Source organism: Mytilus californianus, unplaced genomic scaffold (genome assembly GCF_021869535.1).
Source record: "Mytilus californianus isolate M0D057914Y unplaced genomic scaffold, xbMytCali1.0.p SCAF_3, whole genome shotgun sequence".
In the NCBI taxonomy this organism is placed as follows: Eukaryota; Metazoa; Mollusca; class Bivalvia; order Mytilida; family Mytilidae; genus Mytilus; species Mytilus californianus.
The window spans coordinates 76,604,242-76,630,333 of NW_026262679.1; the positions used below are offsets into that span (position 1 = coordinate 76,604,242).

The 26,092-nt window shown below is 31.0% G+C and overlaps 2 long non-coding RNA genes across 52 annotated transcripts in view; one reads left to right on the forward strand and one right to left on the reverse strand.

The window, feature by feature from the left end:
- LOC127733268 (uncharacterized) overlaps positions 1 to 26,092 on the forward strand; it is a 193,470-nt gene that overhangs the window by 87,117 nt on the left and 80,261 nt on the right. For 45 of the 50 annotated variants that reach the window (XR_007996957.1, XR_007996970.1, XR_007996953.1 and 42 more), the window contains 4 exons: positions 8,648 to 8,731; positions 9,692 to 9,775; positions 10,298 to 10,398; positions 15,796 to 16,064. This is a non-coding gene — a long non-coding RNA (uncharacterized LOC127733268). Of the gene's footprint in view, positions 1 to 8,647; positions 8,732 to 9,691; positions 9,776 to 10,297; positions 10,399 to 12,386; positions 12,471 to 12,992; positions 13,094 to 15,082; positions 15,170 to 15,694; positions 16,065 to 26,092 lie in introns of all 50 variants that reach the window. The other 5 variants (XR_007996941.1, XR_007996945.1, XR_007996942.1 and 2 more) reach the window with 5 other exon arrangements.
- LOC127733281 (uncharacterized) lies at positions 5,954 to 10,669 on the reverse strand. 2 transcript variants are annotated; one of them, XR_007997065.1, is made up of 2 exons: positions 10,531 to 10,669; positions 5,954 to 6,177 (listed from the first exon to the last, which is right to left on the reverse strand). It is a non-coding gene; the product is annotated as an uncharacterized LOC127733281 (long non-coding RNA). The 2 variants fall into 2 exon arrangements; XR_007997064.1 differs by lacking the exon at positions 5,954 to 6,177 and adding an exon at positions 7,606 to 7,829.

A 26,092-nucleotide genomic window follows, 5' to 3' on the forward strand; every position in this document is an offset into this window, starting at 1 on the left:
TTAAGTTTTATATTTGGTTCAATATTTTTGAACTTATTTTGTTTTTGTTTCAGATACCAGCCCCAGGATATTTACGTCAGGACAGGTAACATATGCATCGGAAAGTAAGTATATTTTTTTTTATTTATTAATAGTTGTCTAATAGATATTAAAATAATTTGAATATGTATTACAGATAGACGGGAGCCAACAGAGAAGAAGAAGACAGTACAGTCCTAGACATGGAGATGATTAAATTGTAGATGCCAAGATGATGATGTAGGTATTTTGTTGTTACAATTGTACTTAAACTGTTAATAGTTGTAAGGTAATAAAATCAGTTTTCCCTGGAGAAACAGCTTGAAAATTTATTACAAATTAGTCCAAAATTTCTTTTCAAATTTATACTCTAATGAAAAAAGTATACTTGTACTCCAATTTAGGATTTGAATTAAAACATGCATCACATTAATTTCTGAATTAATTATAACAGCAAATAGTCTCTTAACATTGACAATTTGGAAACCCTTTCTCTAATAGTCTCACCTGTACGAAAGTAAAGTTTCCGATTGTCAATTTGGATATCTACATATTTAGTCGATTTTTTTTTAAAGTAATTTGGAAAATATGACTTGATTTAGATTGTTTGAAATTCAGTTGAATTTTAATCATTTCTGTTCAAAATGTATACATCAGATTGTTTTGGTTAGCCACCAACTTCTGATAATTTGACACGCACATTAATTTCGGAAATAATGATTATATCATTAAACCGTCTTCATTACTGATTGAAATATAGATTTAAAATGAAAATAAGTTAATGATATACATTCAAAAAGAGCAATTGACCAATGATGATGGCTGCCATTAATGCCAGTTTTTCTTTTTAGATATTTTGAAAGAAAAACAAATTAAAGTAGCGATTTTTTTAAGTTTTATATTTGGTTCAATATTTTTGAACTTATTTTGTTTTTGTTTCAGATACCAGCCCCAGGATATTTACGTCAGGACAGGTAACATATGCATCGGAAAGTAAGTATATTTTTTTTTATTTATTAATAGTTGTCTAATAGATATTAAAATAATTTGAATATGTATTACAGATAGATGGGAGCCAACAGAGAAGAAGAAGACAGTACAGTCCTAGACATGGAGATGATTAAATTGTAGATGCCAAGATGATGATGTAGGTATTTTGTTGTTACAATTGTACTTAAACTGTTAATAGTTGTAAGGTAATAAAATCAGTTTTCCCTGGAGAAATAGCTTGAAAATTTATTACAAATTAGTCCAAAATTTCTTTTCAAATTTATACTCTAATGAAAAAAGTATACTTTTACTCCAATTTAGGATTTGAATTAAAACATGCATCACATTAATTTCTGAATTAATTATAACAGCAAATAGTCTCTTAACATTGACAATTTGGAAACCCTTTCTCTAATAGTCTACCTGTACGAAAGTAAAGTTTCCGATTGTCAATTTGGATATCTACATATTTAGTCGATTTTTTTTTAAAGTAATTTGGAAAATATGACTTGATTTAGATTGTTTGAAATTCAGTTGAATTTTAATCATTTCTGTTCAAAATGTATACATCAGATTGTTTTGGTTAGCCACCAACTTCTGATAATTTGACACGCACATTAATTTCGGAAATAATGATTATATCATTAAACCGTCTTTATTACTGATTGAAATATAGATTTAAAATGAAAATAAGTTAATGATATACAGTCAAAAAGAGCAATTGACCAATGATGATGGCTGCCATTAATGCCAGTTTTTCTTTATAGATATTTTGAAAGAAAAACAAATTAAAGTAGCAAATTTTTTAAGTTTTATATTTGGTTCAATATTTTTGAACTTATTTTGTTTTTGTTTCAGATACCAGCCCCAGGATATTTACGTCAGGACAGGTAACATATGCATCGGAAAGTAAGTATATTTTTTTTTTATTCATTAATAGTTGTCTAATAGATATTAAAATAATTTGAATATGTATTACAGATAGACGGGAGCCAACAGAGAAGAAGAAGACAGTACAGTCCTAGACATGGAGTGGATTAAATTGTAGATGCCAAGATGATGATGTAGGTATTTTGTTGTTACAATTGTACTTAAACTGTTAATAGTTGTAAGGTAATAAAATCAGTTTTCCCTGGAGAAACAGCTTGAAAATTTATTACAAATTAGTCCAAAATTTCTTTTCAAATTTATACTCTAATGAAAAAAGTATACTTGTACTCCAATTTAGGATTTGAATTAAAACATGCATCACATTAATTTCTGAATTAATTATAACAGCAAATAGTCTCTTAACATTGACAATTTGGAAACCCTTTCTCTAATAGTCTCACCTGTACGAAAGTAAAGTTTCCGATTGTCAATTTGGATTTTCAAGTAATTTGGAAAATATGACTTGATTTAGATTGTTTGAAATTCAGTTGAATTTTAATCATTTCTGTTCAAAATGTATACATCAGATTGTTTTGGTTAGCCACCAACTTCTGATAATTTGACACGCACATTAATTTTGCAAATAATGATTATATCATTGTAAAGTCTTCATTACTGATTGAAATATAGATTTAAAATGAAAATAGTTAATGAAATATAGTCAAAAAGTACAATTGATCAATGATGATAGCTGCCAAAAATAAAAGTAAAAACTAAAGAAGCAAATTTTTCAAAAGTTTTATATTTGGTTTAATATTTTTGAACTTATTTTGTTTTTGTAACAGATTCCAGGAGCAGGTAATTTACATTGTGCCAGGCTGTCCCGTGGACGTGTTTATATTACAGACGGATGAAGCCCAGAGGAACATTACAGACGGATGGAGCCCAGAGGAACATACAGTCGTAGACCTGAAGTTGCCAGATAATGATGATGAAGGTATTTAGTTTTTACAATTGTAAAATCGATGCTGAATTCTCATCTAGGGGAATAAAACGTTTATATTTATGAACTTGTGCTTTTTTTTTATACAGAATGAACATAATATCATTTTTTATTTTTCTAAGAATAAAATACAAGAAATATTTTTTTCAATATATTTCAATTTTGTTTTGATGCAGGCATCATCCACAATGTCTTTGGCCACACTCATTGCTGCATATAAAATCAGAGTAGGGAAATTATCAATTTTTATTTAACTTGGAAATCACAGTCCTTCATTGCAACCGATGTAATATATGGACTTTTTTTTGCAGTTTTCAACTAAGATAATTGTAAGGTTAAAATATTTCAGTTATCAATTACTTTGTCAAATCTTCATAGAATTTTATGAAAATACGACAACAAACATTTATTTTCCACATTCAAAGTACCAAGAAAGTTATTTTATCAGTTTGATATTTGGTTTCCAGTAACATGAATAAAATAATATATCATTTGAAAAGTAAATTCTGAGACAGATTTCACCTTCAGGGGCAGGCTAGTACAACAAACAGCAAGAATGTGTCATTCAATGGGAGATAACTCATAGATTATTGAGAAAAAAATTTATGTTGAAACAAAATCAAAACATGTTTTGTTTTTCCAGCTTGTTTAGATATCAAACTGGTATTGATGCTATGCTAAATCTTAAGTCAGAAAACTATTTTTTTTTAGCTGACAATTTAACACTTTCGTAAAATATATAATTTGTGTCAATTTTAATTCCTTTTTAGGTTATTACAGCGACTGTTTTCATGGATGGGGAGTAAAACTGGGTGGTCTAATACTTTTCATAAATTAGTAGGTATATTATTCCTCTGTTGAAAACAAATTTTATTTTCATCTTAAAATAAAAATTGATAGGAATATAATGTGCATTAGGCTTGAAAGTTTTAAGAGATTGGTCAGAATTTTTTTTGTCTACTTTGCACCACAGGGGATATATGGTTATGGTCTTTGTCCAAGTGTTGTAAACACACTAATACTAATGGATTGTTGGTCTTTTTTTTTTTTAACTTTTTGTCAGATATTCAGAATCCTCTGGTTTTATCCATGAAGTGCCATTACAATTTTGCCCACTAACCCCTACTTTAATTTTATAACATATAGTTTAAAAAGCCATGTTTGAAAATCTTATAAAATCTTTGTTATTTTGTGATAGTTTTAATTTGCTATAGAATAAATAAATGGAGAATGTGTCCATGAGACAATAATTCCTTATCCAGATAATCAACATGAAACATAAAAATATATAAAACAAAAACTCTATTTGATCTACAAATCATTGAGTCTTATCATTAGTCTTCTTTAATGTTATAAATAAATAAATAAATCGTTTTTTCCAGACAAAATAACAACACGACTGGTGGATTCAATTCTAGGAACCAGTGAAGAAATTAAAAGTGAAGACTTGTGACGGAAAATCCAGGAAACAGGTCTTTTACTGAACAGTATGAGAGAGCCAAGATGATTGTTGGATTTAAACTGCTTGGAAAATACCACCAAATGAAGACAAAAAATGCACTGCATCAACAAACAAATCAACTACTGGAATGTCAGGGCATCAGTACCTAGTTCTGACTCTAAAAACATTTGTTCAAAATAAATGGAGAATGTGACACAGATGATGACCCTGCTTGCATATAACATTATAAAGTGACAAACAGTAAAATTGATGCCATTTAAATTCAAAGCTGAATAGTGTTTTGTGGTAACTAGCATTGTGTATCAGTTTTAAAACATTTGGTTGAGGCAAAGTTAAAAATGGTAACCACTTTTGGGATGTACAAACAAGTGGACAACACTTAATGCCCCATCAGCTTCGGTGCTGGCATAAAAAATGAACTATATGTTAACAACAATCAGAAACAAAAATTCTTTTTAAATCACATACTATTGCCTTCATTTTGATTCTAATTTTCAAAACCTACCTCGATTAAAATATGACCAATTGCCATGTCGATTGCTGTTAGAATAACAAGGCAAAATAAAAAAATATATATGTGTGGTTCCAGTTACCAGACCCACCCTAAAACTCTTTTTAATTCTGTAAAATAAATTTTGAACAATCCCATTTTATGGAATGTGAATTTCAATAATTAAATTCACAGACTTCTGTCATATGAATTTCCAATAAAATTATCCACTAAGGCTTAAAATGCAACAAATTCTTAACAGAATGCAACAAAATTAACTAAAAAACATAACATGTCTGTGTATTTTAAAACCGAAAAATATAAAAAATGGAAAACTTGCTGTAGGGGCGTGTACAATACCAGAATCGGACTCTGTGAACACATTTTTTTTTTCTGGATTTTCATAATCCCAAAAAACAATGCCAACCTACGGACCGTATCTTTTTTTGAGAACGTAACTGGAACCACGCATATATTTTTATTTGGCCTAAGTTTTTTCTTATTATGCAGATGAAGATTTGGATCCTTTTGGCTTGAAAGATTGTCAGGAACATGAAGAGACTGAATCCATTATAAACATATGTGCACAAACAGGAAGATATATATCTGTATATAATATTTAAACAAAACATGCTTCAACAGTGTGCAAAATTACTGTTCCATTAATGTATTATGTATTTTAAGGAAAGATGGGGGTACTTTTAACCACAACCTGAAAGCACTAAATTTTACTAATTCTAAATATTAAATAATATGTATGATTTTTGCAAGAAATAGCATGCAAGCCCAATTGCATCCTAGTTGAGTGCCTATGCGTGCCCTGTATTAAAGTACATGTACACAAATATATGCACAGCTGAATGTAAATTGGGTTTAAATGAAGCATTGCTCCAAAAAATTTGTATGTTAAATTGGTCTGGAGTTTCCAGGCTACTTTCTGAGAATGCACTTGCTAAACTAGCCTTTTGGTCATAAAATACCCTAATATAATTGATTCCCAATGCAGATAATCAACATTAAACAATAAAATATAAAAAAAAACTCTCTGTTTGATCTACAAATCATTGAGTCTGATCATTAGTCTTCTTTAATGTTATAAATCAATAAATCGTTTTTTCCAGACAAAATAACAACAACACTGGTTGATACAATTCTAGGAACTGGTGAAGAAGTTAAGTTTTACAAAATACAGAAGACTTGCAACGGAAAATCCCAGAATGAGGTCTTTTACTGAACAGTATGAGAGAGTCAAGATGATTGTTGGATTTAAACTGCTTGAAAAATACAACCAAATGAAGACAAAAAATGCATCAACAAACAAATCAACTAATGGAACTAAAGTACCTAGTTCTGACTCTAAAAGCAATTGTTCAAAATAAAAGGAGAATGTGACACAGATGATAACCCTGCTTGCATATATTAACATTATAAAGAGACAAACAGTTAATTGATGCAGTTTAAATTCAAAGCTGAACAGTGTTTTGTGGTAATTAGCATTTTATATAAGTTTCAAAACATTTTGTCGAGGCAACTTAAAGTTTAAAACGATAACCACTTTTGGGACATACATACATACAGATGGACAACACTTCATGCCCCCTCAGCTTCAGTGCTGGCATAAAAAATGAACTATATGATCGCCTGCATTTTGACACTAATTTTCAAAACCTACCTCAATTAAAATATGACCAATTGCCATGATTACCGTTAGAGTTAAGGCAAAATAAAAATATATGTGTGGTTCCAGTTACCAGACCTACCCTAGAACTTTTTTTTGAATTCTGTAAAATAGATTTTGAACGATCCCATTTTATTGAATGTGAATTTCAACAATTGAATTCACAAGCTTCTGTCATATGAATTTCCCATAAAAGTATCTACTAATGCTAAAAATGCAACAAATTCATAACAGAATGCAACAAAATTAACTAAAAATGTAACATGTCTGTTTATTTTACAACTAAACATATAGAAAATGGCAAACTTGATGTAGGGGCGTGTATAATACCAGAATCAGACTCAGTGAAAGAACGATATTTTTTCCGGATTTTGACAATCCAAAAAAAAAAATGCAGATATACTGACCCTGTCTTTTTTCGAGAATATGTAACTGGAATCACACATACATTTTTATTTGGCTGATGTTTTTTTTTAACATGCAGATGAAAATATGAATCCTTTTGGCTTGAAAGATTGTCAGGAACATGAAGAGACTGAATCCATTATAAACATATGTGCACAAACAGGAAGATATATATCTGTATATAATATTTAAACAAAACATGCTTCAACAGTGTGCAAAATTACTGTTCCATTAATGTATTATGTATTTTAAGGAAAGATGGGGGTACTTTTAACCACAACCTGAAAGCACTAAATTTTACTAATTCTAAATATTAAATAATATGTATGATTTTTGCAAGAAATAGCATGCAAGCCCAATTGCATCCTAGTTGAGTGCCTATGCGTGCCCTGTATTAAAGTACATGTACACAAATATATGCACAGCTGAATGTAAATTGGGTTTAAATGAAGCATTGCTCCAAAAAATTTGTATGTTAAATTGGTCTGGAGTTTCCAGGCTACTTTCTGAGAATGCACTTGCTAAACTAGCCTTTTGGTCATAAAATACCCTAATATAATTGATTCCCAATGCAGATAATCAACATTAAACAATAAAATATAAAAAAAAACTCTCTGTTTGATCTACAAATCATTGAGTCTGATCATTAGTCTTCTTTAATGTTATAAATCAATAAATCGTTTTTTCCAGACAAAATAACAACAACACTGGTTGATACAATTCTAGGAACTGGTGAAGAAGTTAAGTTTTACAAAATACAGAAGACTTGCAACGGAAAATCCCAGAATGAGGTCTTTTACTGAACAGTATGAGAGAGTCAAGATGATTGTTGGATTTAAACTGCTTGAAAAATACAACCAAATGAAGACAAAAAATGCATCAACAAACAAATCAACTAATGGAACTAAAGTACCTAGTTCTGACTCTAAAAGCAATTGTTCAAAATAAAAGGAGAATGTGACACAGATGATAACCCTGCTTGCATATATTAACATTATAAAGAGACAAACAGTTAATTGATGCAGTTTAAATTCAAAGCTGAACAGTGTTTTGTGGTAATTAGCATTTTATATAAGTTTCAAAACATTTTGTCGAGGCAACTTAAAGTTTAAAACGATAACCACTTTTGGGACATACATACATACAGATGGACAACACTTCATGCCCCCTCAGCTTCAGTGCTGGCATAAAAAATGAACTATATGATCGCCTGCATTTTGACACTAATTTTCAAAACCTACCTCAATTAAAATATGACCAATTGCCATGATTACCGTTAGAGTTAAGGCAAAATAAAAATATATGTGTGGTTCCAGTTACCAGACCTACCCTAGAACTTTTTTTTGAATTCTGTAAAATAGATTTTGAACGATCCCATTTTATTGAATGTGAATTTCAACAATTGAATTCACAAGCTTCTGTCATATGAATTTCCCATAAAAGTATCTACTAATGCTAAAAATGCAACAAATTCATAACAGAATGCAACAAAATTAACTAAAAATGTAACATGTCTGTTTATTTTACAACTAAACATATAGAAAATGGCAAACTTGATGTAGGGGCGTGTATAATACCAGAATCAGACTCAGTGAAAGAACGATATTTTTTCCGGATTTTGACAATCCAAAAAAAAAAATGCAGATATACTGACCCTGTCTTTTTTCGAGAATATGTAACTGGAATCACACATACATTTTTATTTGGCTGATGTTTTTTTTTAACATGCAGATGAAAATATGAATCCTTTTGGCTTGAAAGATTGTCAGGAACATGAAGAAACTGAATCCATTATAAACATATGTACATAAACAGGTAGATATATATTTGTATATAGTATTCAAACAAAACATGCTTCAACAGTGTGCAAAATTACTGTTCCAATAATGTGTTATGTATTTAAAGGAAAGTTGGGGGTACTTTTAACCACAGTCTGAAAGCACTAATTTCTACTAATTCTAAATGTTTATGTATGATTTTTCAAGAGATTGCAAGAAAGTACATGCAAACAGTAAAATTGATGCCATTTAAATTCAAAGCTGAACAGTGTTTTGTGGTAATTAGCATTGTGTATCAGTTTTAAAACATTTGGTTGAGGCAAAGTTAAAAATGGTTACCACTTTTGGAATGTACATACAGATGGACAACACTTAATGCCCCCTCAGCTTCGGTGCTGGCATAAAAAATGAACTATATGTTAACAACAATCAGAAACAAAAATTCTTTTTAAATCACATACTATTGCCTTCATTTTGATTCTAATTTTCAAAACCTACCTCGATTAAAATATGACCAATTACCATGTCGATTGCTGTTAGAATAACAAGGCAAAATAAAAAAATATATATGTGTGGTTCCAGTTACCAGACCCACCCTAGAACTTTTTTTTTTAATTCTGTAAAATAAATTTTGAATGATCCCATTTTATGGAATGTGAATTTCAATAATTAAATTCACAGACTTCTGTCATATGAATTTCCAATAAAATTATCCACTAAGGCTTAAAATGCAACAAATTCTTAACAGAATGCAACAAAATTAACTAAAAAACGTAACATGTCTGTTTATTTTAAAACAGAAAAATATAGAAAATGGAAAACTTGCTGTAGGAGCGTGTACAATACCAGAATCAGACTTTGTGAACACATGATTTTTTTTCTGGATTTTGATAATCCCAAAAAACAATGCCAACCTACGGACCATATCTTTTTTTGAGAATGTAACTGGAACCACGCATATATTTTTATTTGGCCTAAGTTTTTTTTTATTATGCAGATGAAGATTTGGATCCTTTTGGCTTGAAAGATTGTCAGGAACATGAAGAAACTGAATCCATTATAAACATATGTGCACAAACAGGTAGATATATATCTGTATATAATATTTAAACAAAACATGCTTCAACAGTGTGCAAAATTACTGTTCCATTAATGTATTATGTATTTTAAGGAAAGATGGGGGTACTTTTAACCACCATCTGAAAGCACTAAATTATACTAATTCTAAATGTTAACTAGTATGTATGATTTTTGCAAGAAAGTGCATGCAAGCCCAATTACATCCTAGTTGAGTGCCTATGCATGCCCTGTATTAAAGTACATGTACACAAATATATGCACAGCTGAATGTAAATTGGGTTTAAATGAAGCATTGCTCCAAAAAATTTGTATGTTAAATTGGTCTGGAGTTTCCAGGCTACTTTCTGAGAATGCACTAGCTAAACTAGCCTTTAGGTCATAATATCCCAATATAATTGATTCCAACTGCAGATAATCAACATTAAACAATAAAATATAAAAAAACCTCTGTTTGATCTACAAATCATTGAGTCTGATCATTAGTCTTCTTTAATGTTATAAATCAATAAATCGTTTTTTCCAGACAAAATAACAACAACACTGGTTGATACAATTCTAGGAACTGGTGAAGAAGTTAAGTTTTACAAAATACAGAAGACTTGCAACGGAAAATCCCAGAATGAGGTCTTTTACTGAACAGTATGAGAGAGAGTCAAGATGATTGTTGGATTTAAACTGCTTGAAAAATACAACCAAATGAAGACAAAAAATGCATCAACAAACAAATCAACTAATGGAACGTTGGGGCATCAGTACCTAGTTCTGATTCTAAAAGCAATTGTTCAAAATAAATGGAGAATGTGACACAGATGATGACCCTGCTTGCATATAACATTATAAAGGGACAAACAGTAAATTGATGCAGTTTAAATTCAAAGCTGAACAGTGTTTTGTGGTAATTAGCATTTTATATAAGTTTCAAAACATTTTGTCGAGGCAACTTAAAGTTAAAAACTATAACCACTTTTGGGACGTACATACAGATGGACAACACTTCATGCCCCCTCAGCTTCAGTGCTGGCATAAAAAATGAACTATATGATTGCCTGCATTTTGATACTAATTTTCAAAACCTACCTTGATTAAAATATGACCAATTGCCATGATTACCGTTAGAGTTAAGGCAAAATAAAAATATATGTGTGGTTCCAGTTACCAGACATACCCTAGAACTTTTTTTTTTAATTCTGTAAAATAGATTTTGAACGATCCCATTTTATTGAATGTGAATTTCAACAATTGAATTCACAGGCTTCTGTCATATGAATTTCCCATAAAAGTATCTACTACGGCTAAAAATGCAACAAATTCATAACAGAATGCAACAAAATTAACTAAAAATGTAACATGTCTGTTTATTTTACAACTAAACATATAGAAAATGGCAAACTTGTGGTAGGGGCGTGTATAATACCAGAATCAGACTAAGTGAAAGAACGATATTTTTTCCGGATTTTGACAATCCAAAAAAAAAAATGCAGATATACTGACCCTGTCTTTTTTCGAGAATATGTAACTGGAATCACACATACATTTTTATTTGGCTGATGTTTTTTTTTAACATGCAGATGAAAATATGAATCCTTTTGGCTTGAAAGGTTGTCAGGAACATGAAGAAACTGAATCCATTATAAACATATGTACATAAACAGGTAGATATATATTTGTATATAGTATTCAAACAAAACATGCTTCAACAGTGTGCAAAATTACTGTTCCAATAATGTGTTATGTATTTAAAGGAAAGTTGGGGGTACTTTTAACCACAGTCTGAAAGCACTAATTTCTACTAATTCTAAATGTTTATGTATGATTTTTCAAGAGATTGCAAGAAAGTACATGCAAACAGTAAAATTGATGCCATTTAAATTCAAAGCTGAACAGTGTTTTGTGGTAATTAGCATTGTGTATCAGTTTTAAAACATTTGGTTGAGGCAAAGTTAAAAATGGTTACCACTTTTGGAATGTACATACAGATGGACAACACTTAATGCCCCCTCAGCTTCGGTGCTGGCATAAAAAATGAACTATATGTTAACAACAATCAGAAACAAAAATTCTTTTTAAATCACATACTATTGCCTTCATTTTGATTCTAATTTTCAAAACCTACCTCGATTAAAATATGACCAATTACCATGTCGATTGCTGTTAGAATAACAAGGCAAAATAAAAAAATATATATGTGTGGTTCCAGTTACCAGACCCACCCTAGAACTTTTTTTTTTAATTCTGTAAAATAAATTTTGAATGATCCCATTTTATGGAATGTGAATTTCAATAATTAAATTCACAGACTTCTGTCATATGAATTTCCAATAAAATTATCCACTAAGGCTTAAAATGCAACAAATTCTTAACAGAATGCAACAAAATTAACTAAAAAACGTAACATGTCTGTTTATTTTAAAACAGAAAAATATAGAAAATGGAAAACTTGCTGTAGGAGCGTGTACAATACCAGAATCAGACTTTGTGAACACATGATTTTTTTTCTGGATTTTGATAATCCCAAAAAACAATGCCAACCTACGGACCATATCTTTTTTTGAGAATGTAACTGGAACCACGCATATATTTTTATTTGGCCTAAGTTTTTTTTTATTATGCAGATGAAGATTTGGATCCTTTTGGCTTGAAAGATTGTCAGGAACATGAAGAAACTGAATCCATTATAAACATATGTGCACAAACAGGTAGATATATATCTGTATATAATATTTAAACAAAACATGCTTCAACAGTGTGCAAAATTACTGTTCCATTAATGTATTATGTATTTTAAGGAAAGATGGGGGTACTTTTAACCACCATCTGAAAGCACTAAATTATACTAATTCTAAATGTTAACTAGTATGTATGATTTTTGCAAGAAAGTGCATGCAAGCCCAATTACATCCTAGTTGAGTGCCTATGCATGCCCTGTATTAAAGTACATGTACACAAATATATGCACAGCTGAATGTAAATTGGGTTTAAATGAAGCATTGCTCCAAAAAATTTGTATGTTAAATTGGTCTGGAGTTTCCAGGCTACTTTCTGAGAATGCACTAGCTAAACTAGCCTTTAGGTCATAATATCCCAATATAATTGATTCCAACTGCAGATAATCAACATTAAACAATAAAATATAAAAAAACCTCTGTTTGATCTACAAATCATTGAGTCTGATCATTAGTCTTCTTTAATGTTATAAATCAATAAATCGTTTTTTCCAGACAAAATAACAACAACACTGGTTGATACAATTCTAGGAACTGGTGAAGAAGTTAAGTTTTACAAAATACAGAAGACTTGCAACGGAAAATCCCAGAATGAGGTCTTTTACTGAACAGTATGAGAGAGAGTCAAGATGATTGTTGGATTTAAACTGCTTGAAAAATACAACCAAATGAAGACAAAAAATGCATCAACAAACAAATCAACTAATGGAACGTTGGGGCATCAGTACCTAGTTCTGATTCTAAAAGCAATTGTTCAAAATAAATGGAGAATGTGACACAGATGATGACCCTGCTTGCATATAACATTATAAAGGGACAAACAGTAAATTGATGCAGTTTAAATTCAAAGCTGAACAGTGTTTTGTGGTAATTAGCATTTTATATAAGTTTCAAAACATTTTGTCGAGGCAACTTAAAGTTAAAAACTATAACCACTTTTGGGACGTACATACAGATGGACAACACTTCATGCCCCCTCAGCTTCAGTGCTGGCATAAAAAATGAACTATATGATTGCCTGCATTTTGATACTAATTTTCAAAACCTACCTTGATTAAAATATGACCAATTGCCATGATTACCGTTAGAGTTAAGGCAAAATAAAAATATATGTGTGGTTCCAGTTACCAGACATACCCTAGAACTTTTTTTTTTAATTCTGTAAAATAGATTTTGAACGATCCCATTTTATTGAATGTGAATTTCAACAATTGAATTCACAGGCTTCTGTCATATGAATTTCCCATAAAAGTATCTACTACGGCTAAAAATGCAACAAATTCATAACAGAATGCAACAAAATTAACTAAAAATGTAACATGTCTGTTTATTTTACAACTAAACATATAGAAAATGGCAAACTTGTGGTAGGGGCGTGTATAATACCAGAATCAGACTAAGTGAAAGAACGATATTTTTTCCGGATTTTGACAATCCAAAAAAAAAAATGCAGATATACTGACCCTGTCTTTTTTCGAGAATATGTAACTGGAATCACACATACATTTTTATTTGGCTGATGTTTTTTTTTAACATGCAGATGAAAATATGAATCCTTTTGGCTTGAAAGGTTGTCAGGAACATGAAGAAACTGAATCCATTATAAACATATGTACATAAACAGGTAGATATATATTTGTATATAGTATTCAAACAAAACATGCTTCAACAGTGTGCAAAATTACTGTTCCAATAATGTGTTATGTATTTAAAGGAAAGTTGGGGGTACTTTTAACCACAGTCTGAAAGCACTAATTTCTACTAATTCTAAATGTTTATGTATGATTTTTCAAGAGATTGCAAGAAAGTACATGCAAACAGTTAAATTGATGCCATTTAAATTCAAAGCTGAACAGTGTTTTGTGGTAATTAGCATTGTGTATCAGTTTTAAAACATTTGGTTGAGGCAAAGTTAAAAATGGTTACCACTTTTGGGATGTACATACAGATGGACAACACTTAATGCCCCCTCAGCTTCGGTGCTGGCATAAAAAATGAACTATATGTTAACAACAATCAGAAACAAAAATTCTTTTTAAATCACATACTATTGCCTTCATTTTGATTCTAATTTTCAAAACCTACCTCAATTAAAATATGACCAATTGCCATGTCAATTGCTGTTAGAATAACAAGGCAAAATAAAAGAATATATATGTGTGGTTCCAGTTACCAGACCCACCCTAGAACTTTTTTTTTTAATTCTGTAAAATAAATTTTGAACGATCCCATTTTATGGAATGTGAATTTCAATAATTAAATTCACAGACTTCTGTCATATGAATTTCCAATAAAATTATCCACTAAGGCTTAAAATGCAACAAATTCTTAACAGAATGCAACAAAATTAACTAAAAAACATAACATGTCTGTTTATTTTAAAACCGAAAAATATAGAAAATGGAAAACTTGCTGTAGGGGCGTGTACAATACCAGAATCGGACTCTGTGAACACATGATTTTTTTTCTGGATTTTGATAATCCCAAAAAAACAATGCCAACCTATGGACCGTATCTTTTTTTGAGAATGTAACTGGAACCACGCATATATTTTTATTTGGCTTAAGTTTTTTTTTATTATGCAGATGAAGATTTGGATCCTTTTGGCTTGAAAGATCATTGTCAGGAACATGAAGAAACTGAATCCATTATGAACATATGTACACAAACAGGTAGATATATATCTGTATATAGTATTTAAACAAAACATGCTTCAACAGTGTGCAAAATTACTGTTCCATTAATGTATTATGTATTTTAAGGAAAGATGGGGGTACTTTTAACCACAATCTGAAAGCACTAAATTTTACTAATTCTAAATGTTAACTAGTATGTATGATTTTTGAAAGAAAGTGCATGCAAGCCCAATTACATCCTAGTTGAGTGCCTATGCATGCCCTGTATTAAAGTACATGTACACAAATATATGCACAGCTGAATGTAAATTGGGTTTAAATGAAGCATTGCTCCAAAAAATTTGTTTGTTAAATTGGTCTGGAGTTTCCAGGCTACATTCTGAGAATGCACTAGCTAAACTAGCCTTTTGGTCATAATATCCCAATATAATTGATTCCATATGCAGATAATCAACATTAAACAATAAAATATAAAAAAAACCTCTTTGTTTGATCTACAAATCATTGAGTCTGATCATTAGTCTTCTTTAATGTTATAAATCAATAAATCGTTTTTTCCAGACAAAATAACAACAACACTGGTTGATACAATTCTAGGAACTGGTGAAGAAGTTAAGTTTTACAAAATACAGAAGACTTGCAATGGAAAATCCCAGAATGAGGTCTTTTACTGAACAGTATGAGAGAGTCAAGATGATTGTTGGATTTAAACTGCTTGAAAAATACAACCAAATGAAGACAAAAAATGCATCAACAAACAAATCAACTAATGGAACGTTGGGGCATCAGTACCTAGTTCTGATTCTAAAAGCAATTGTTCAAAATAAATGGAGAATGTGACACAGATGATGACCCTGCTTGCATATAACATTATAAAGGGACAAACAGTAAATTGATGCAGTTTAAATTCAAAGCTGAACAGTGTTTTGTGGTAATTAGCATTTTATATAAGTTTCAAAACATTTTGTTGAGGCAACTTAAAGTTAAAAACGATAACCACTTTTGGGACGTACATACAGATGGACAACACTTCATGCCCCCTCAGCTTCAGTGCTGGCATAAAAAATGAACTATATGATTGCCTGCATTTTGATACTAATTTTCAAAACCTACCTCGATTAAAATATGACCAATTGCCATAATTACCGTTAGAGTGGCAAAATAAAAATATATGTGTGGTTCCAGTTACCAGACCTACCCTAGAACTTTTTTTTTAATTCTGTAAAATAGATTTTGAACGATCCCATTTTATTGAATGTGAATTTCAACAATTGAATTCACAGGCTTCTGTCATATGAATTTCCCATAAAAGTATCTAGTAATGCTAAAAATGCAACATGTCTGTTTATTTTACAACTAAACATATAGAAAATGACAAACTTGTGGTAGGGGCGTGTATAATACCAGAATCAGACTCAGTGAAAGAACAATATTTTTTCCGGATTTTGACAATTCCAAAAAAAAAAAATGCAGATATACTAACCCTGTCTTTTTTCGAGAATATGTAACTGGAATCACACATACATTTTTATTTGGCTGATGTTTTTTTTTTAATATGCAGATAAAAATATGAATCCTTTTGGCTTGAAAGGTTGTCAGGAACATGAAGAAACTGAATCCATTATAAACATATGTACATAAACAGGTAGATATATATTTGTATATAGTATTCAAATGAAACATGCTTCAACAGTGTGCAAAATTACTGTTCTAATAAAGTGTTATGTATTTAAAGGAAAGATGGGGGTACTTTTAACCACAGTCTGAAAGCACTAATTTCTACTAATTCTAAATGTTTATGTATGATTTTTCAAGAGATTGTAAGAAAGTACATGCAAGTCCAATTACATCCTAGTCTAGTGCCTATGTGTGCCCTGTATTAAAGTACATGCAGTCACAAATATATGCACAGCTGAATGTGAATTGGGTTTAAATGAAGCATTCTCCAAAACATTTTTTTGTTAAATTGGTCTGGAGTCTCCAGACTACTATCTGAGAATGCACTAGTTAAACTAGCCTTTTTTTGTCATAATATCCCAATATAAATGATTCCCTATGCATATAATCAACATTAAACAATAAAATATTAAAAAAAACCTCTGTTTGATCTACAAATCATTAGTCTTATCAGAGTCTTCTTTAATGTTATAAATCAATAAATTTTTCCAGACAAAATAACAACAACACTGGTTGATACAATTCTAGGAACAGGTGGAGAAGTTAAAAGTTTTACAAAATACAGAAGACTTGCAATGGAAAATCCAGGAAACAGGCCTTTTACTGAACAGTATGAGAGAGCCAAGATGGTTGTTGGATTTAAAATGCTTGGAAAATACAACCAAATGAAAACAAAAATGCACTGCATCAAGAAACATATCAACTATTGGAACATTGGGGCATCAGTACCTAGTTCTGATTCTAAAAACAATTGTTCAAAATAAATGGAGAATGTGTTCATGGGACAGAGATGATGCCCCTGCTTGCATATAACATTATAAAGGGACAAACAGTAAAATTGACGCCATTTCAATTCAAAGCTGAACAGTGTTTTGTGGTAATTAGCATTGTGTATAAGTTTCAAAACATTTGGTTGAAGCAAAGTTAAAAATGGTAACCACTTTTGGGATGTACATACAGATGGACAACACTTAATGCCCCCTCAGCTTGGGTGCTGGCATAAAAAATGAACTATATGTTAACAACAATCAGAAACAAAAATTCTTTTTAAATCACATACTATTGCCTTCATTTTGATTCTAATTTTCAAAACCTACCTCAATTAAAAAATGACCAATTGCCATGATTCCCATTAGAATAACAAGGCAAAATAAAAAAAATATATGTGTGGTTCCAGTAACCAGACCCAACCTAGAAATTTTCTTTTTAATTCTGTAAAATAAATTTTGAACGATCCCATTTTATGGAATGTGAATTTCAATAATTAATTTCACAGACTTCTGTCAAAAGAATTTCCAATAAAATTATCCACTAAGGCTAAAAATGCAACAAATTCTTAACAGAATGCAACAAAATTAACTAAAAAACATAACATGTCTGTTTATTTTAAAACCGAAAAATATAGAAAATGGCAAACTTGCGGTAGGGGCGTGTACAATACCAGAATCGGACTCAGTGAACACACAATTTTTTTTCTGGATTTTGACAATCCCAAAAAACAATGCCAACCTAGCGACCGTATCTTTTGAGAATGTAACTGGAACCACGCATATATTTTTATTTGGCCTAAGTTTTTTTTTATTATGCAGATAAGGCCACACCAATTTGATTAATAGTTCTTTGGATTTTCCCGTTCCTGTCTTGGAGAAATTGACTTTTCAATAAAAAAAAATAATTACCGCTTCCGCCAATTTTTGGGCCGCATGCCGCTCCAAAATTAGTTTATCCTTGATATTTTTTTTTCCTTTAAAACGTTTTTCTTGTGCATATATTGCTCCGATCGATTCAAAACACGTGTGGTAAATCGATTTGTAAATAAAAGGTCAAAAATCGGGATGCCAAAATGAAGTTGTGTCAGATCATTGCAAGTACAAGTAGTTATTAAACACAGCTATTTTAAACGCATTTCGTTTTACCAATGAAGACCTGTTATAGGAGACAAAAAATTAAAAAAATCTTTCGTTAGGTGACCACGATCACATCAGTACTTGTTAGAAGTTAGAACCATTGTCATCCCCGATCATTGTTTCAACAGACATAGTCCGAGATTACTCTGACGTCCAACAGCTGTTTTGCCAGACAAGATGAGCGCTGTTGTCCCACAGCTCCAGCTTGTCTGGCAAAACAGCCGTTGGACGTCAGAGTAATCTAGGATTACAACAGACATAGAAAGATATATCTGTCTAACGGGATGGTGAAAGTTGACACCAGTTCTGTCTAACGGGATGGTGAAAGTTGACACCAGTAATACTCTCATTCCACCAGATAAGCTATCCAGAAACATCAACACAAATGGATACCAAGTACCATCTTGTAGGACCGAAGTGCGGAAGGAATTTTTTTACCCAAGGACGATACGAGACTGGAATGCCCTACCACATACTGCCACCAATACAGGTAGTCTTGAATGCTTCAAGACTTACCTGCATGAGATGAACTAGATCAACGCCAAGATGTTTTTAAATTCACTGTATATATGATGTATAGCACAAATTCAAATCAAATCAATATTTATTTTTTGTCTAAATTTTAAATGCGCATCCAAAAAGTGGCAAAATAATCAACTTATTGATGGTGGCCGCGTATTGGTAGAAGTAGAAGTCTTGGATGAAATTAATATTAAATTCACACGAGTTTTTAAAAAATGACAGATTTATCTTATTTTGATGAAAACCTCATATCCCCTTGTTAGTCTATTGACATGCAATCAGGACTCTTTTGTAAGGGAAAATTTAAAAGTTCCAACATTTGAGACCAAAGTGGTGGTATTGGGATTGGCATGCTAATAATAATTAGGGATGTGTTATTGGTGCAACCACTTACAGTTTAAAATACATTGCAGGTTTCAGGGGCAAAAGGAAAAAGTATTTTGCTAAGTCAGAATAATGCATGTGTATTTTAAGGGAATTTTTTAATAAATTGAGATCTACATGCATAGCAATATAACTATCTTACTGAGGATGTTGTTGAACTATTCACCTTACACATTATGTTGATCCTATTATGGATAAATAGTTCCAACTGGATGTCATGCAGCCAATTAAACAATCATTACCATATAATAAAAACAACTATATCAAATTAAAAGATAATTAATATTTTTCTAGGGCATTCAGTTTTGTAATACATACACATATTTTAATTGTATTCGACACATTTCATTTAAATTTACCTCACTAACATAATTCCTCTTGCTAAACTGCATCTGCTATGCTTCCTTAATATATACACATGTATGAATTTAATTTTTAATGAAAATTCACGCAGAGCGGCAGTCAAAGCTTATTTGACGAAAACAATCAAAATTATACTAAACCAAAGCGAACCAGAGAGTTGTGTATGGTACAGACTGTACTACAGGCACAAATACATCAAATTATATGAATAAGAGCATGTTTATCTTCCTTTTTCTTTGAAGTAACCAGTTTTACATGTACATAAAATTCTAAATCGCACAATTTAAAAAAAATATTATACCGCTCGCTCCACTTGTAGAGCACCCGCCTCAACAAAACTCATTTTCAAGAAATAAATACAATCAAAAAAATTTCGCTCGCTCGCCCCATATTTTTTGGAGCTTTTGTCCGAAGAACTAAAAATCAAATTGGTGTGGCCTAAAGATTTGGATCTTTTTGGCTTGAAAGAGTGTCAGGAACATGAAAAAACTGAATTCATTATAAACATATGGGCATTTTGAAATGTTGGCAGGTATGCTGTATGTAGTATTTAAACAAAACATGCTTCAACAGTGTGCAAAATTACTGTTCCATTAATGTATTATGTATTTTAAGGAAAGATGGGGGTACTTTTAACCACAATCTGAAAGCACTAAATTCTACTAATTCTAAATGTTTACTGTGGATTCATTTATTTTCGTGGGTACCAATTTTCATGGATTAAGGAAAACTTGCATGATCATGGATATTTAATTTTGTTGTTTTTGTCGAGCCTGCAACTTTTGTCGCAGAGCAAGACATAGCGATCCTACATTCCGTCGGCAGCGGCACCCACAAATATTCACTCTTTGGTTAAAGTTTTTCAAATTTTAATAACTTTCTTAAACTATCCTGCATTTCAACCAAACTTGGACAGAAGCTTGTTTATGATCATAAGATAGTATCCAGAAGTAAATTTTGTAAAAAAAAAATCCTGTTTTTCCGTATTTTACTTATAAATGGACTTACTTTTTCTGCCAGTTAACATACATTCACTCTGTGGTTAAAGCTTTTCAAATTTTAATAACTTTCTTAAACTATCCTAGATTTGTACCAAACTTGGACAGAAGCTTGTTTATAATCATAAGATAGTATCCAGAAGTAAATTTTGTAAAAAAAAAATCCTGTTTATCCGTATTTTACTCATATATGGACTTAGTTTTTCTGCCAGTTAACATAACATTCACTCTGCTGTTAAAGTTTTTCAAATTTTAATAACTTTCTTAAACTATCCTGGATTTGTACCACACTTGGACAGAAGCTTGTTTATGATCAAAAGCTAGTATCAAGAAGGAAATTTTGTAAAAATTTTATTTCCTGTTTTTCCGTATATTACTTATAAATGGACTTAGTTTTATTCCAGTTAACATTACGTACAGTCTGCAGTTAAAGTTTTCAAAACATTTATTAGATTCATAAATCTTCTTGGATTTTTACCAAACTTGAACAGAACTTCTTACAATCAAAAGATAGTATCTAGAGGAAAATTTTGAATAATTTTTTCCCCATTTTTGTTGAGCCTGAGACTAACAGCAAAAGTAGGCGAGACACTGGGTTCCGCGGAGCCCTTATGAATTTGCCATTCTTTGAACATTTCATTTCGTGGTAAACCTATAACCACGAAAAGGTTAACCACGAAATCCACAAAAATTGTTATCCAACTATTAATAATGAATCCACAGTATGTATGATTTTTGTTGAGCCTTCGACTTTAGTCGAAAAAGCGAGACATAGCGATCCTACATTCCGTCGGCGTCGTTGTTGTCGTTGGCGTCCACAAATATTCATTCTGTGGTTAAAGTTTTTGAAATTTTAATAACTTTCTTAAACTATCCTGGATTTCTACCAAACTTGGACAGAAGCTTGTTTATGATCATAAGATAGTATCCAGAAGTAAATTTTGTAAAAATAAAATTCCTGTTTTTCCGTATTTTACTTGTAAATGGACTTAGTTTTTCTGCAAGGAAACAATACATTCACTCTGTGGTTAAAGTTTTTAAAATTTTAATAACTTTCTTAAATTAGCCTGGATTTGTACCAAACTTGGACAAAAGCTTGTTTATGATCATAAGATAGTATCAAGAAGTAAATTTGTTAAAAAAAAATGTTTATTTTTTCCGTATTTTACTTATAAATGGACTTAGTTTTTCTGCCAGGAAACAATACATTCACTCTGTGGTTAAAGTTTTTAAAATTTTAATAACTTTCTTAAACTATCCAGGATTTGTACCAAACTTGGACAAAAGCTTGTTTATGATCATAAGATAGTATCCAGAAGTAAATTTGTTAAAAAAAAAATGTTTATTTTTTCCGTATTTTACTTATAAATGGACTTAGTTTTTCTGCAAGGAAACAATATTTTCACTCTGGTTTTTAAAATTTTAATAACTTTCTAAAACTATCCTGGATTTGTACCAAATGTGGACAGAATCTTGTTTATGATCAAAAGCTAGTATCTAGAAGGAAATTTTGTTCAAATTTGTACCTGTTTATCCGTATTTTACTTATAAATGGACTTAGTTTTTCTTCCAGTTAACATTAAATACAGTCTGCAGTTAAAGTATTTAAAACATTTATTAGATTCATAAACTATCCTGGATTTATACCAAACTTTGACAGAAGCTTCTTACAATCAAAAGATAGTATCTAAAGGAATATTTTTATTGATTTTTTTCCCTCATTTTTGTTGAGCCTGCGATTAACAGCAAAAGTAGGCGAGACAATGGTTCCGCGGAACCCTTACAAATTTTTCAAGAGATTGCAAGAAAGTGCATGCAAGCCCAATTACATTCTAGTTGTGTGCCCATGTGTGCCCTGTATTAAAGTACATGTACACAAATATATGCACAGCTGAATGTGAATTGGGTTTAAATGAAGCATTGCTCCAAAAACTTTTTTGATAAATTGGTCTGGAGTTTCTAGGCTACTATCTGAGAATGCACTAGCTAAACTAGCCTTTTGGTCATAATATCCCAATATAATTTAAATGATTCCCTATGTAGATAATCAACTTTAAACAATAAAATATATAAAAAAAAACTTCTGTTTGATCTACAAATCATTGATGAGTCTTATCATTAGTCTTCTTTAATGTTATAAATCAATAAATCTTTTTTTCCAGACAAAATAACATCAACACTGGTTGATACAATTCTAGGAACCGGTGAAGAAGTTAAAAGTTTTACAAAATACAGAAGACTTGCAACGGAAAATCCAGGAAACAGGTCTTTTACTGAACAGTATGAGAGAGCCAAGATGATTGTTGGATTTAAACCGCTTGGAAAATACAACCAAATGAAGACAAAAAATGCATCAACAAACAAAACAACTAATGGAACGTTGGGGCATCAGTACCTAGTTTCTGATTCTAAAAACATTGTTCAAAATCTTCTACAAGGTTTAGAAGACTGTACATACATGTATATATTTATATTATATTTATATTTATATAAGAAAGGGGAAAAAAAATAAAAAAAATAATGCATGTGCTTGAAACTTGTGTACATACATGTAATGAATAGAAAAAAGGAAAGAAAAAGAAAATGAAAACAAAATGAAAGAAAAAAAAAAGAAAAGAAAGAAAAAAATAGAAAAGATAGAAAAAAAGACAGAAAAAAAAGAAAAGAAAATAGATTTAAACAAATGAAAAAAAAAGAGAAAAAAAAGAAAGGAAAAGAAAAAAAAAAGAAAGAAAAAAATATATGAGGAGGGAGGTGGGTAATGCAGCCAAGTAATACTGTATTCGCCAATTTTCATGCACCATAACACCCACAATCGTGATAGTACTCTTAGATTTGCCTAAAAAATTTGTGATTCAATAATATAACCTCATCATTCAGAAAATCTATTTTAAAAACTATCTTTACAATCATCATCTAGAGCAGACCAATATTTACATCTTTTATCATTTTCATTGATATAAGATACCCCATTTTTAATTTCTAAATAAAACCAAGGTGCTTATTATTATGAATACAGTACAACTTGCCAGTCACAAGCCTGGATGAAAGAGCCACATTAAAATATCAAGAATTAAGTTAGTTTAAACAGGACTGTTCACAACTTGTTTTGCCATTATATGCTTGTCACTCATAGTTTTTTCATTTCCTTTCAATTAGGTCAATATATTCTATGGCATGTTTAGTTACATGTACCTACCCTTTTTCATAGTCTCAATTTACAAACCCTTAATTAATGGCCTTCACAGTGTTTCCCATATACAAATGTACTCCAGGTAAACAAAATATTCTGGAACAAATTGTACATTCTAGTTGTACAGTATGTGTCATACTAGTAAAAAAGGGGGGATACAAATTTTAAACTTTTAACATATATTTAAATCATGGATTTATTGTGGCTTTTAATGCAGAGTGAACCATCATATAGTTTTAATTTTAGATTTATTGTGGCTTTTAATGCAGAGTGAACCATCATATAGTTTTAATGATATTGTAGAACCAACTTGTAAAATTCAGAATTACACCGATTAATATATACGTAAAATTATGTATTGTACTAGGAATACACAAATCATATGATAACTCAATATAATTTATATGTAGTTTTTATTCTAGTCAAGACCATGCTCATTACAATAAAAATTGTTTACAAATATCTTTAGTTCAGAGATAGTTTCTTTTCAGAGTCACAGTGTCTAATATTTTTTGTTCAACATACATGATCACATACAAAAGTCATCGGAATAACGTCAGAAATCTAAGAAATGTTTGAATAAATCAATGTTGTCTGCATGAAAATATAGATATCAACATATTACGTTTGGTTTTCATCAGAGAGTCCTTGAAGATAATCTGCTGATCCTCACTATAGATTACATGTACATGTATGTTCTATTGAAAAACAACAAAATAGTCAGTCCTTTGAATATGGTGGAGGGCAAAACCTTCTTACCACCACTTATTGAGAACTCTGCTGGACTACATTTCCTTAATACACCTGTGTAAAATAAACTAAAGGGGTGCATTGAAAAATGTCACGCATTTGATAAAAGAAAAAAGGTGCCAATGTCAAATGTATGAAAAATCTACAGAATCATTTCTTGCCAAATTTAAATGGCTTACATCTTGAAAATCAGGACATTTTTTCCTCCATCGAGCATGTTCGCCATTGAGCGACCTCCCGATTGAATTCTTCTAAATTACATGCCAGGTCAGTCTCGTATGTCTCAAACAATGTTGCAATTTGTTTGTTGGTTATATTTCCTACAACACGAGAAAGCAGATACTGCGCAAAGAAGCGATTTTCTGAAGATATCATTTTTTTCTGCTTGAATTACAAACTATCAGATAAGGACCGAATTAAAGGCAAATCTATCCTTGTTTTAATAAATGCCTCCCCCTTCAGAGATGCAAAATATGACACCCTGAGCGACACATTACATTTTAATGGAAAATTTACTTTAAAACCAATAAATTTTGACTAAGAAGCTGGCATTTGGTTAAATTCTATGATAGGAATTAGTTTCTTTATAAATCATACGGGAAAAAATTGCCAAAAGTAGTTTTATATCCTGAATCATGCATATGAAGTCTCAAAATCTGCAACACAGAAAACTAGCGGTACCAGCATTGTCATCATAATACTCAAAATAGTATCTATATACAAAAGAATACAGCACTGGGCTTACCGCATCAAGCATAGCGCAGCTAAGGTTGGCATCTGATCGTGAGGTGTTATACACCAGCGGCAGCATGTTCGCCATCGAGCAACCTCCCGAATGAATTCTTCTAAATTACATGCCAGGTCAGTCTCGTATGTCTCAAGCAATGTTGCGATTTGTTCATTGGTTATATTTCCTACAACACGAGAAAGCAGATACTGCGCAAAGAAGCGATTTTCTGAAGATATCAAACGCGACTCCAGTTTCATTATCATGTGGTCTATGAACACAAAATATAATGAAACTTTCCAATACTGTTTTGGCGTGTTTGCAGGGTGATTTGCTCTGGTAGTTTGTCGACCACATGGCCTCGGCATATTTATTCATATTTTGTTTTGCCCTTTTTTCAGCATGCTGATGTGCACGCAACTGCATAATGGCATATAG